Here is a 10,868-nt window from a genome sequence, read left to right on the forward strand (position 1 = left end):
CGGAGCATGGATTATTTATCCCAAGGGAACAGAGTTCTTGATTTCAGTCTCACTAGAAGGGTGTTTTCCTAAACCCCAGTTTTCCACACACCACCCCCTACCTACCGTGCTCCTCCCCTTGGCTGCCACAGTTTTACAGGTGCCCTGAGGGAGGGGCAGGACCTTTCCTGGGGCCTCACAGGCTATTCTCATTAGGTTCCAGAATCTTCAGGCTTTCTCTAGGGCTGATTATCTTAGGGATGAACCTCTCTCCAGTCCTTGGCCCACCCCTAACCTTGGGAGGGCTGGAAGGCAGAGGTGCAAGGGGGGGGTCACAGGCCATATGTCTGCATATTTAAAAGTCATAAATCAACTAGGAAACTGTCAAATGACACGTCCTCCTTCCTTGACGTAGATGTGACTTCATCATGACATGGACGACAGGTTCCTATTTAACCCTGGAGCACGGCCTACCCCCATTTCTCTTCTTGGTTTGTTCCACAATCTTTCAGATCTGTACGTAGACACTCCAGTCAACCATTCCATGTTCACTACTATTCTTACTACCTTTTGTTATAATTGTAACTATAATCGTTTCATGGTAATAATCTATAATATCTCAATAAAAATTAAAATTTTTTTTAAAAGAGGAGGAGTAAAGAATGAAAAGAAAGAGAGTCTGTGTCGGGGGGTATGTGTGCAGTATGGCCCACACACCCAAGGGAGAGGTGCCCCTGCGCAAGGCCTGTCTGCTTCATAGGAGCCCCCCACTTGGGACAAGGAGTCCATAAGGAGCCTACTCCTCGTTCCAAGCTCCTCCTTTCCAAATCGTGCTCCAGGTAGCCAGGGCCTTGGAATTCCCTGCCGAAACAGCCTACAGCCCATTTCTGGGGCCTGCACAGCCTTTCCCTCTTGCTGCCACTCTGACTGGGTCTTGACCCACTGCCCGTGTGGACACCTTTAGAGCCCCGGGTGGGCCAAGGGGTGGCTGATTGTAAAGACTATGAACAGCATTCGATTCAGCAAATGAAGATCTAGAATGCTGGTAACCCCGCATGGTGGTGACCCAGTGAGGAACGAGTGCAGGCGCGTTGTTTCTCTCCTCTGGAGCCATAGAATTCTGGAAAGGAGAACAAGAAAGCAGAGCCAGTCTGGTCCGCTCCTTGAGCTCCTGTAAGTGGGACGTGGTTTGTAAGACACACAAGAAGCAAGATCCACTGTTCTGCTCCAGCCACTCACTAGCCGTCAAGTCCAACATCAGGCACGATCTGAAGATGAAAGCGTATACATCTGCATTTTGCTTCATCATTTCACTCTTCAAATCACAGGTTGACTGTACTTCTCTGGGAAGAAGGGCTGTTGATTTTGGCATCCAGCACCCACAGTTCCAAGTACAGTAACACTTTCTAGATCCTTCTGGCTCCACCAGGATGTCTGCCCAGGAGGCCAACAGTGGGGAGGGGCTGCCTCTCGTGCCAAGTCCTGTCACACCCGAGGGCTTCCTGAGAAGCGCAACAAGCCCATTCTCTGAGGATAAACTGAGCGAGGCTGTTAGGGCACAGGGGAGAGCAAATCGCAGTGAAAGAAACTTCTGGATTAGTATTCATAATTATCAGTAACAGAATCATCCGTCAGTCACGAAGTGCTGCATGTTTAGCGTTTGGAGCACTTCTTTCTCTATTCCCCGCCTAATTTATATTTCACAGCAGACTTTTGGAATTACCGTCTTGCGTATTTATGCCCTGCTTAGTTTTCCTCCCACAAGGATTTGAAGCAGCTTATCCCCTCTAAGATTAATATGTTTGGATCCTAAAACTTTTCAAAATGCATTTGGTTTTGTATCTGCCAACCAAAACGTCTCTTGGGAGATTGTCAGAGAAAATAAATAACCAAGGAGGGAGAGCCAGAATTGAGCTAGAGGACACTTGCATCCCAGCGTATTAGAAACACGCTCCTGCTGTGGCCACACTGAGAGAAAAGGCGAGATGCTTTAAAAAATGATTTCTATGGCATTGGTCTGGAGAACAGGGCCTGACACACCGCTGCCTAGAGTCACAGTGTCCCAGTCGGTGTGTGGCAGCCCTGTGGAAGGGCCAGGGATGTCTGGTACCCTCTGTCACCAATACTGTTTACCATGCGTGCTTTGTTGGAAATCACTGGGTCGAGCCACATCTTAGGCTTCTCCACCTGGATGGCTCCAAGAGCTCCTCCAGGGCTGGAAAGGGCGCTCATTTGTATTTATGTCCTAAGAACCAGGCATCACGACTGACATGTGGTGGGCTCTAAGTAAACGTTGAGCAGAATCTGCAAGTGTGCTTTTTATAGATTCCTCCAAGTCATTTTTAGAATGTTGAGCCCTAAAAGCTCAAGGACAGAACTATCGATCCTGCAGGTGCCAGGTTGACAATAATTCATTAATCCGTATTGGGGAGATATTAAGTCTAAAAAGGAGGACTTTGCAGGACAGGACGGTTTTATTCAAACACTAGAAAGTCTGTCCCAGGAGCAAGCTGGAAGCCACTGAGTGAAACACAGAGAAAAGGTGAAGTTTCTCAAGGACAGTACCAGGGGCTAGGGCTTCAGGAGCCGGGCATTCTCGCTGCTGCTGGAAGGAGGGTACAGGCACAGTTTTTCTGGGGGAGAACTTGGCAATATGTATGGAAGTTTTAAATATGCGTAGAACCTTTGACTCGAGAATCTGGAGTCTCATTTCTAGATTTTCTTCTTTGAAATTTATCAGCATCAAAAAGATATGTGTACACGGGTGCTCAACACAATATTGGTTATAATAATGACACGTTTCGAACAACATGAACTTTCTACATAAATCATGATCTCTAGATACTCAGGTGTATCCATTTCCACTGAATGGATTATACAGTGGTTAAAATGGTGTTGTAGAGTTACACTTACTTGAATGAAAATATGTTTGTACCATATGGCTAAATAGAAAAAGCAAGATACAAATGGCACAATTTTAATTTAATAGAAATATATTTGTAGTTGCTAGAGAGAGACAGAGATAGAAATTCGTGAGGAATATACAGCAAAATGTTGATGGCAGTTATCTCTGTGGGTGTCAGGAATACAACTAATATAACATTTTTTGTTTTATCTGTTACTTCTAAACTTTGAACTATGGATATGTGATACTATAATACTAATTCCAATACTAATGCTAATTCTAAACAAAGTTGGGACTGATGAAAACATGCCCCTCTTGTCCGTTAAGTCAGTGAGCTCTCTGTTGCCTGAGGTGCTCAGCTATAGTGGAAACGGTTTCAGGGCCAGATGTTGTAGGAGGAAAGCTGGAACAGAAGAAGCCAAACCATTTCCAACCGTAGATGCTCTGATTCCATGAAGGACGATGGTGACATTAGAAATTGTGTATAAGTTCTTCTCATGCTTTGTCAGGTAAACATGGTTTTTCAGAAATAATATTTAAAGATTTTTTTTTTGCAAGGCTTGTTTTTGATGGTGAGAATACCATTTAAAATCAGAAATTATATTCTTTGCTTTTTAAACAGAGCAAACCCTTTATTTCCAAGTTTTACATACTTTCCTTAGCAGAGGAAAGAGAGATCAGGAACTCAATGATTTTTATTTTATTTTACTTTTTTTAGTGAGGGAGAGAGCAAGGGGAGGAGGGCAGAGGGAGAGAGAGAATCCCCAAGGAGACACCACACCCAGCAGAGCCCAATATGGGGCTCAATCTCACAAGACCTGAGATCGTAACCCGAGCTGAAATCAAGCATTGGATGTGTGACTGACTGAGCCACTCAGGTGCTCCAGAAGTTATATTCTTAATATATTTGCCTTTTTCTATGACTTCTCAATGAGCAACAAAGTATGAACTGGAATATTCTCATTTGTTCACTGGTTTGGCACGTAATACATTTTTGTCTGCCTCTGAAAACAGAAATAATATTTGCCTCTCATCTCACTGGGCATGATGTAAGCTCCATGAGGCCAGGCATTTATTTATGCTGCTCCAGAGCCCAGGAGAGTGCCTGGCACACAGAAGGCACTCAGTAAATATTTTGTGAATGAATAAATGGATGTTGGCATGGGAGAATAAGCAACTTGGAAGAAAGCTGCTCTGCAAATACATGCTTTGGGCTGTATTCATTTTAATTACTTTAAAAACATGAATTGGTAAATGGAATTCCAAAACAAAAAGACATTTTTTTTATGCAATCAATTTTTCAAATTACTAAACTTCTTTCAAAGTCAGGTATGGTCTTTCTACAGCTGTATATTTAAAAACTGAAAACCACAGATCATGTTCTAGATCACTTTTACTCAACAAAGCTTTCGGCAACAAGAGAAATATTCTCTATCTGCACCCTCCAATATGGCAGTCCTTGGCCATGTGAGGTACTAAGCACGTGAAAATTGGCTGGTTGAAAAGGAGACACTGAATGTTAAATTTTAGATTTAGAAAAATTCTTGACCACACAGCCTTCCTAATCTCCAGTAGTACCGCAACATTCTGGACATTCCATACATTTATTTGTATCCAAAATAAGGTTTCCAAATAAGGTTGTATCCAAATAAGGTTTATTATACAATCCCGATCCTAGCTCTGATCCTAGAGCGCCCTTTTCACTAGTTGACTACTGAGGAATAGGGCTTTACGATGGTGGTGTTACGATATAAATACAGGATTTTGTTTGTTTTCACTTAAGGATCCCTGTGACATTATCTACAAAGCAGACCTCGGTGTCCGGGGATTGGGTCAGGCAACCACTCAGGAGGGCCAGCCCACTGCCTTCCCCAGAAGCCCTCATGAAACATTCATGCAGAGTGTTCTTCTTTAATGGACTATCTATCTTAATTCTTCATCTCGTTGATGTGTAACTAACTGTCCTATGGACATTGGTATGATATGGATGGTACCATAGGTCAAAGAACAGGAAGCAATTTAGGAGAAAAGCAAAAATGGAGAGAGAAGGCGGTTAAACAATATATTTTTGTGGGACTTAACCAGAAAAAAATTGTTGTGAGGTTTACGAAGAATTATAGCCATTTGCTGAATGAGGTGCAATCAGAAAACAGCTAAGCTTCAAACACGGGACACTATAAGCTTTGGCGGCCATTCCTGAGTGCTTCTGATGCTGTATGTCCATTTCCAAAGCTTCACTAATTCCTATGTTTCAGATTGAACTCTTCTTCTCCAGTCCCACAGCATCAGAGTCGAGGACTTCAACCAACTGTCTAACCCCAGTGCCATAGACCGAATGTTGGTCTCCCCCCAAATCCTTATGTTTAAATCTTAATCCCCAATGAGAAGGTATTAGGAGGGGCCTTTGAGACATGATTAGCTCAAAAATACAGATTCAAAGGGGAACGTGCACTGCAGTGTTTATAGCAGCATTATCAACAATAGCCAAACTATGGAAAGAGCCCAAGAGTCCATGGACTGATGAATGGATAAAGAAGATGTGGTGTATATGTACAACGGAATATGACTCAGCCATCAGAAAGAAGAACTCTTGCCATTTACACTGGCATGGATGGAGCTCGTGTATTCTGCTAAGCGAAATAAGTCAAAGACAGATACCATATGATTTCACACACAGGTGTGATTTAGGAAATGAAACAGATGAGCATAGGGCAAGGGGGGAAAAAAAGGAGAGAGACGGGGAAGCAAACCATAACAGACTCAAGACAGTGAACAAACTGAAGGTTGATGGAGAAAGGAGGGTGGGGGATGGGCTAAAGGGTCATGATGGACATAAGGGCTGAGTGAGTGATGGGCATAAAGGAGGCACTTGTTGTGAGTACTGGGTGTCACGTGTAAGTGATGAGTCACTAAATTCTGCTCCTGAAACCAATATTACACTAGATGTTAACTAACTAGAATCTAAATAAAAATTTGGAAGGAAAAAAAAAAAAAAGAGGCGGGCCTTTGGGAGGTGATTAGGTCCTGAGGACAGAGCTTCATGAATTGGACTAGTTAGTGCTTTTTGTGAGACCCAGAGAGCTCCCTCCCTCCTTCTGCCATGTCAGGACACAGGGAGGAGATGGTGGTCTATGAACAGAGAAGAAGACCCTCACCACACATAGAAGCTGCCAGTGCCTCAGTCATGGACTTCCAGCTTCCATAACTGTGAGAGATAAACATCTGTTGTTTATAAGTCACCCAATCTATGGTACTTTGTTACTGGAGCCTGAATGGACTGAGACACCTAGTTCAAAAGTCCTTCTGCAATCCTCTCCCGGGTGAATGTTTCTGGAACAATGCTTTCATCCTTCCCCCAGGAACAGAATGGAATGAATGTCACTGCTCACACCCAGAGGCTATAATGGCTTGTGTTCCTTCTTGCAACAGGTCCCGATTTGATACCCGATGCGAGGTAAGAATGAATGACTGTCTTTGTTGAGAAAGGAGAGTCCATCTACCACAAATTGATATGTTGTCCTTGGGCAAGTCGCCTTATCCCTGGGCCTGAGATTTCTCATCTAAATTCCTCATCCTAAAATAGCACCATGAGACTCAACATGTTTAAGTTCTCGTCCAGCTCAAATATAAGATTATTTTCGGTTCAGGCCCTTAATTTTCCAGGCCTTTCATAGTTTGATCCCATTGTTTCTAATCAAAAGTATCTTCCGCTTCTCAGTATGTAGATTTGGGGCCTTTCTTTGCTTCCTTTCGTCATCATAGCCCAAAACCCTGGTCCTGGATCATATCAGCACGTGTTGATATAAACTTTTTATTTTTATTTTATTTTTTAAAAGATTTTATTTATTTGAGAGAGAGAGAGAGTGCAAAAGTGGGGGTGAGGGACAGAGGGAGAGGGAGAAGCAGACTCTTTGCTTAGCAGGGAGGCCCACACGGAGCTTGATCCCAGGACCCTGGGATCATGACCTGAGCTGGAGGCAGATACTTAGCTGACTGAGCCACCCAGGTGCCCCAACCTCTTTATATTCTTAAAATTTGTTGAAAGCCCAAAAGGCTCTGGCTTATGTGAGTTATAGCCCCATAGTTATTTACTGTATTATAACTTTTAAAAGGATTAAATCATTTAAAAACAATAATAAATCCATCATTTGTTTACATGAATGACATGTTTATGAAGAATGTATTTTCAAAAACCAAAAATAGTTGGTGAGAAAAGTGGCATTGTTTTACATTTCTGCAAGTCTTTTCAATATTAAGCTTAACCCCTCTTCAATACCAAACAGCTGGTTTCTCACCTCTACTGCATTCAGTCTGTTGTAATATGTTGTTTTAGTTTACATATGCAGGGGTGAAAGTCTGGCTTCATACAGATATGTGTTTGGAAGAGAGAGGAGAATTTTCTTTGGATATTCTTTTTTGAAATCTCACCAAAAGTAGACAAGAACAGTTTCTTAAGGTTAGCTGTGATGTGGAATCTGAAACCGTACCAGTGAAATCGCCCTAGTTGGTTTCCTTAGTCCATTGGTCCATCTTGCACTTTGGATGGATCTTTCATCCCTGCCCATGCATAATTTTATAACATCATGCATTAACGATTTGGAAAATATTGGTTCACTGAGTTGTGGAGATCTTCCAAATATTGACCCATTTCATTATACAATTTCAGCACCAATCTCATCTGAAAAGCCTTTAAGTACCAGGAAGCTGCCCAACTTATGATGCCTGATATAAGATTTTTTTTAAAAATCTAATTTTTGCTTATAAAAGCTCAAAGGAAACAAATACTGTCAGTTGCTCGTCCTTGGTGTGACAAGATCATTTGTTTCATTTTCAAGAAAATGTCTGCCAAGCCGTTAAGTCTGAATGACCATAGTTGCCAGTTGTTCTTCCAAGTACAAAGAGTGTTCCATGAAGAAAGCAGTTAGTTCAGCCCACAACTCAAACAACTATACAAGTGCTCTTCCTTGACGTCACCACGGTGGTTGGATGGCCGCTGGAGTACTCTGTGTGCACTTTTTGCATCATCACACAGAATAGTCCAGATTTAATAAAACTACTAGTTTATACTGTTTTACCAAGGACATTCTCACAGAAAAACTGGCCTTTTTTTTTTTTTCCAACGCATCGCGGACAGCAGTGAAGAGTCTATGACTGGAGGGGCAGCCTGGGCCGGTGCCATGCTTTGGGTTAAGGTGGCAGCAGTTTTACCGACCCTCCACCCCCACCCGGTGGCTTGTGTGGCATCTGAGCAAACAGCAACACAGTGAAAACGGCAACTGACGTCTGGCGCTATCATAATAATTTTGACTTTGCAGACCTCCTGAGGGTCTTGGAGGCCCCCAGGGGCCCACGTCATCACACTTGGAGAACTGCTGCTTCACCTTCTGTGATGGGCTGAAATTGTCTTCCCCATAAGATCCATACACTGCAGCCCTAATCCCAGGGCCTCCGACTGCGACCATGTTTGGAGACAGGACCTTTAAAAAGGGTGATTAAGTTCAAATGAGACCCTGAGGGCGGCCCTAATTCCATCTGACTGATGTCCTCATAAGAAGAGTTCAAGATGCACCGACAGACAGCAGAGGTGCGCGTGCCCTGAGGGGCCACTACGCTGAGGCAGTAAGAGGGCGGCAGTCCGCCAGCCACAGAGAGAGGCCTCTGAGGAAAACAACCCTGCTGACTTTCAGCCTCCAGGCTATAAGAAAGTAAATTTCTGCTGTCTAAGCCACTACGCTTCTCTTCTGTTACGGCAGTCCAACAGTCCAAGTGACTAATGCGGGCTTCCTTATGCCCACCCTGTGTGTCAGATGGCCTCAGGCACAACTGCCCCTTGAAAGCCATTCGCCTCCTTCCTTGTGTGGCAGGTGTGCTCAGATGTGTAGGTGCACGTGTCCCGGGCTCCTGCACCAGAGTCTGCCAGCTCTCTGTGCTGGTCTACATTTTCACACTAGCCTAGGCATCCCCCCGCCCCCAACCCCGCCGCCACACACCTGCTGCTTTGCTTAATTATGAGATCTGAGATCTTCGAGTTTGTGGACCAATTCAATGTCTGCTCTGTAGCCTCAGGGCCCTGTGCAGTGCTCAATGTGTATCTATCAAGGAGGGGCTGCCATTCCTCCTTCCCTTGCGTCTGGGAGCTCTCAGAAGCCAATGACTCTTTTCTGATAGTTTTACTCCAGGATCTCCTGACTCATAGGCACAATTTGCATAATATTAGTTTGGGTGCATTTTTAGCAAATGTTTAAAAAGTAATACATCATAAGAATGTACTACTCTTTCAGGGCGCCTAGGTGGCTCAGGCAGTTAAGTGTCTTGCCTTCAGCTCACGTCATGATCACAGGGTCCTGAGTCTGCTTCTCCCTCTCCCTTTGCCTCTGCCTCTCCCCCTGCATGTGCTCTCCATCAAAACAAGAAATAAAACCTTGGGGCGCCTGGGTGGCTCAGCGGGTTAAGCCTCTGCCTTTGGCTCAGGTCATGATCCCAGGGTCCTGGGATCAAGCCCCACATCGAGCTCTCTGCTCAGCAGGGAGCCTGCTTCCCCCTCTCTCTCTGCCTGCTGCTCTGCCTACTTGTGATCTCTGTCTGTCAAATAAATAAATAAAATCTTAAAAAAAAAATGTGTTACTCTTCCCAAGTACAGTGAACATTGGGTCACAATCAAGCTTTCCTTGAGCGTAGTTTGAAAGGCAATTTTAAAGTTTCCTTTTTCATTATTATTTCTGTTTCGTTCATTCATTAAAAAAAATTATAATGATCTCACTTACATCCCCCCACCAAAGGTAGTTGTCCTTTGTTCCTTAGGCAAATTTATAGTCCTCTAATGATGATAATAATTTGGCTTTGCATCATAGATAAATTCATTCATTCATTCCACAAATATCCATTAAGCACCTCCGCGTGCTAAGAATGATTTTAGGCGCTAGGGGTATAGCAAAGAACTAAACAAAATCTGTACCATCGTGGAGCTTATGATCTAGTGAATGAATGGTGATTTCTCAAACTAGCCTATGACAAATTTCGATGGTCTTTTGTCTCTTGATAATGTTCTGAAAACTCCTCTCTGAATCTTTAGCAGTAAGCGTGTTGCTAGCAGAGATAACATCTTGGTGCTATCTTACACAGATGCCAAGGATGCCACCATTACATACTGTGTCCATAAGAAAACTATGAGGTCACAGCTTAACAGTGATTTAATAATTCTAAAATCCCACTACTACTTTGAGAAATAATGGGCCAGGTAGCATTGGTAAAGTTCAGGTGTAATTGAACATGATTCTCCAGAACTCAATATGATAACCAAGAATCATAATGATTTGAGATGTTCTCAAAAGATGTCTATGTTTCTATTTCATGGGACACTCCAAAACTAGACATAGTAAATTTAAAGGGAGCTATTTTTAAACTGAACAAATCTTCTGGAAATAACTACCAGAGGAAAATCAGCCGCCTTCTATCTGTGCCTAATAGTCACAATTTAATTATAGAGGACCAGATAAAATGCTTAATAGGCAGATGGAATTAGTGTCATTAAAGTGCCTTTCAGGAGTAATGGGAAAAGAAAGAAACACCTGAGAAATTATATATAATGACTCTCTCTACCTTATTTCTTCCAGTGAGTTCACAGCTATTACCCTAACTTTTTCTGCTTGTTTTCTTTGTCTGTGCCAGAATTGAGCTTATTTGTATATGCAAACAACAGCTAATCCCGCCCTGGGTGTGGTGATGTTTAAATCATACAATACTGTTGTAAGACCACTTGGCTCCCTTGGTGACTGGTGACTTTCCTATGACACTTCTGAGTGAGAATTGAGCCAATACCACCTAAGCACCTGATGTCACATATGCTGATGACAGAAGAGTGGTTTGATAATGGACCGTCCAGCTAGTCAGTACCAGGAGATTCCTACCACTTCCTGGGACCTTCAGAGTGGTTCTATGTACCCTATAGGATGCATAAGGAACCTCACTGGATGGAAGAAATAGA

This window comes from Mustela lutreola, chromosome 11 (assembly GCF_030435805.1).
Source record: "Mustela lutreola isolate mMusLut2 chromosome 11, mMusLut2.pri, whole genome shotgun sequence".
Lineage (NCBI taxonomy): Eukaryota > Metazoa > Chordata > Mammalia > Carnivora > Mustelidae > Mustela > Mustela lutreola.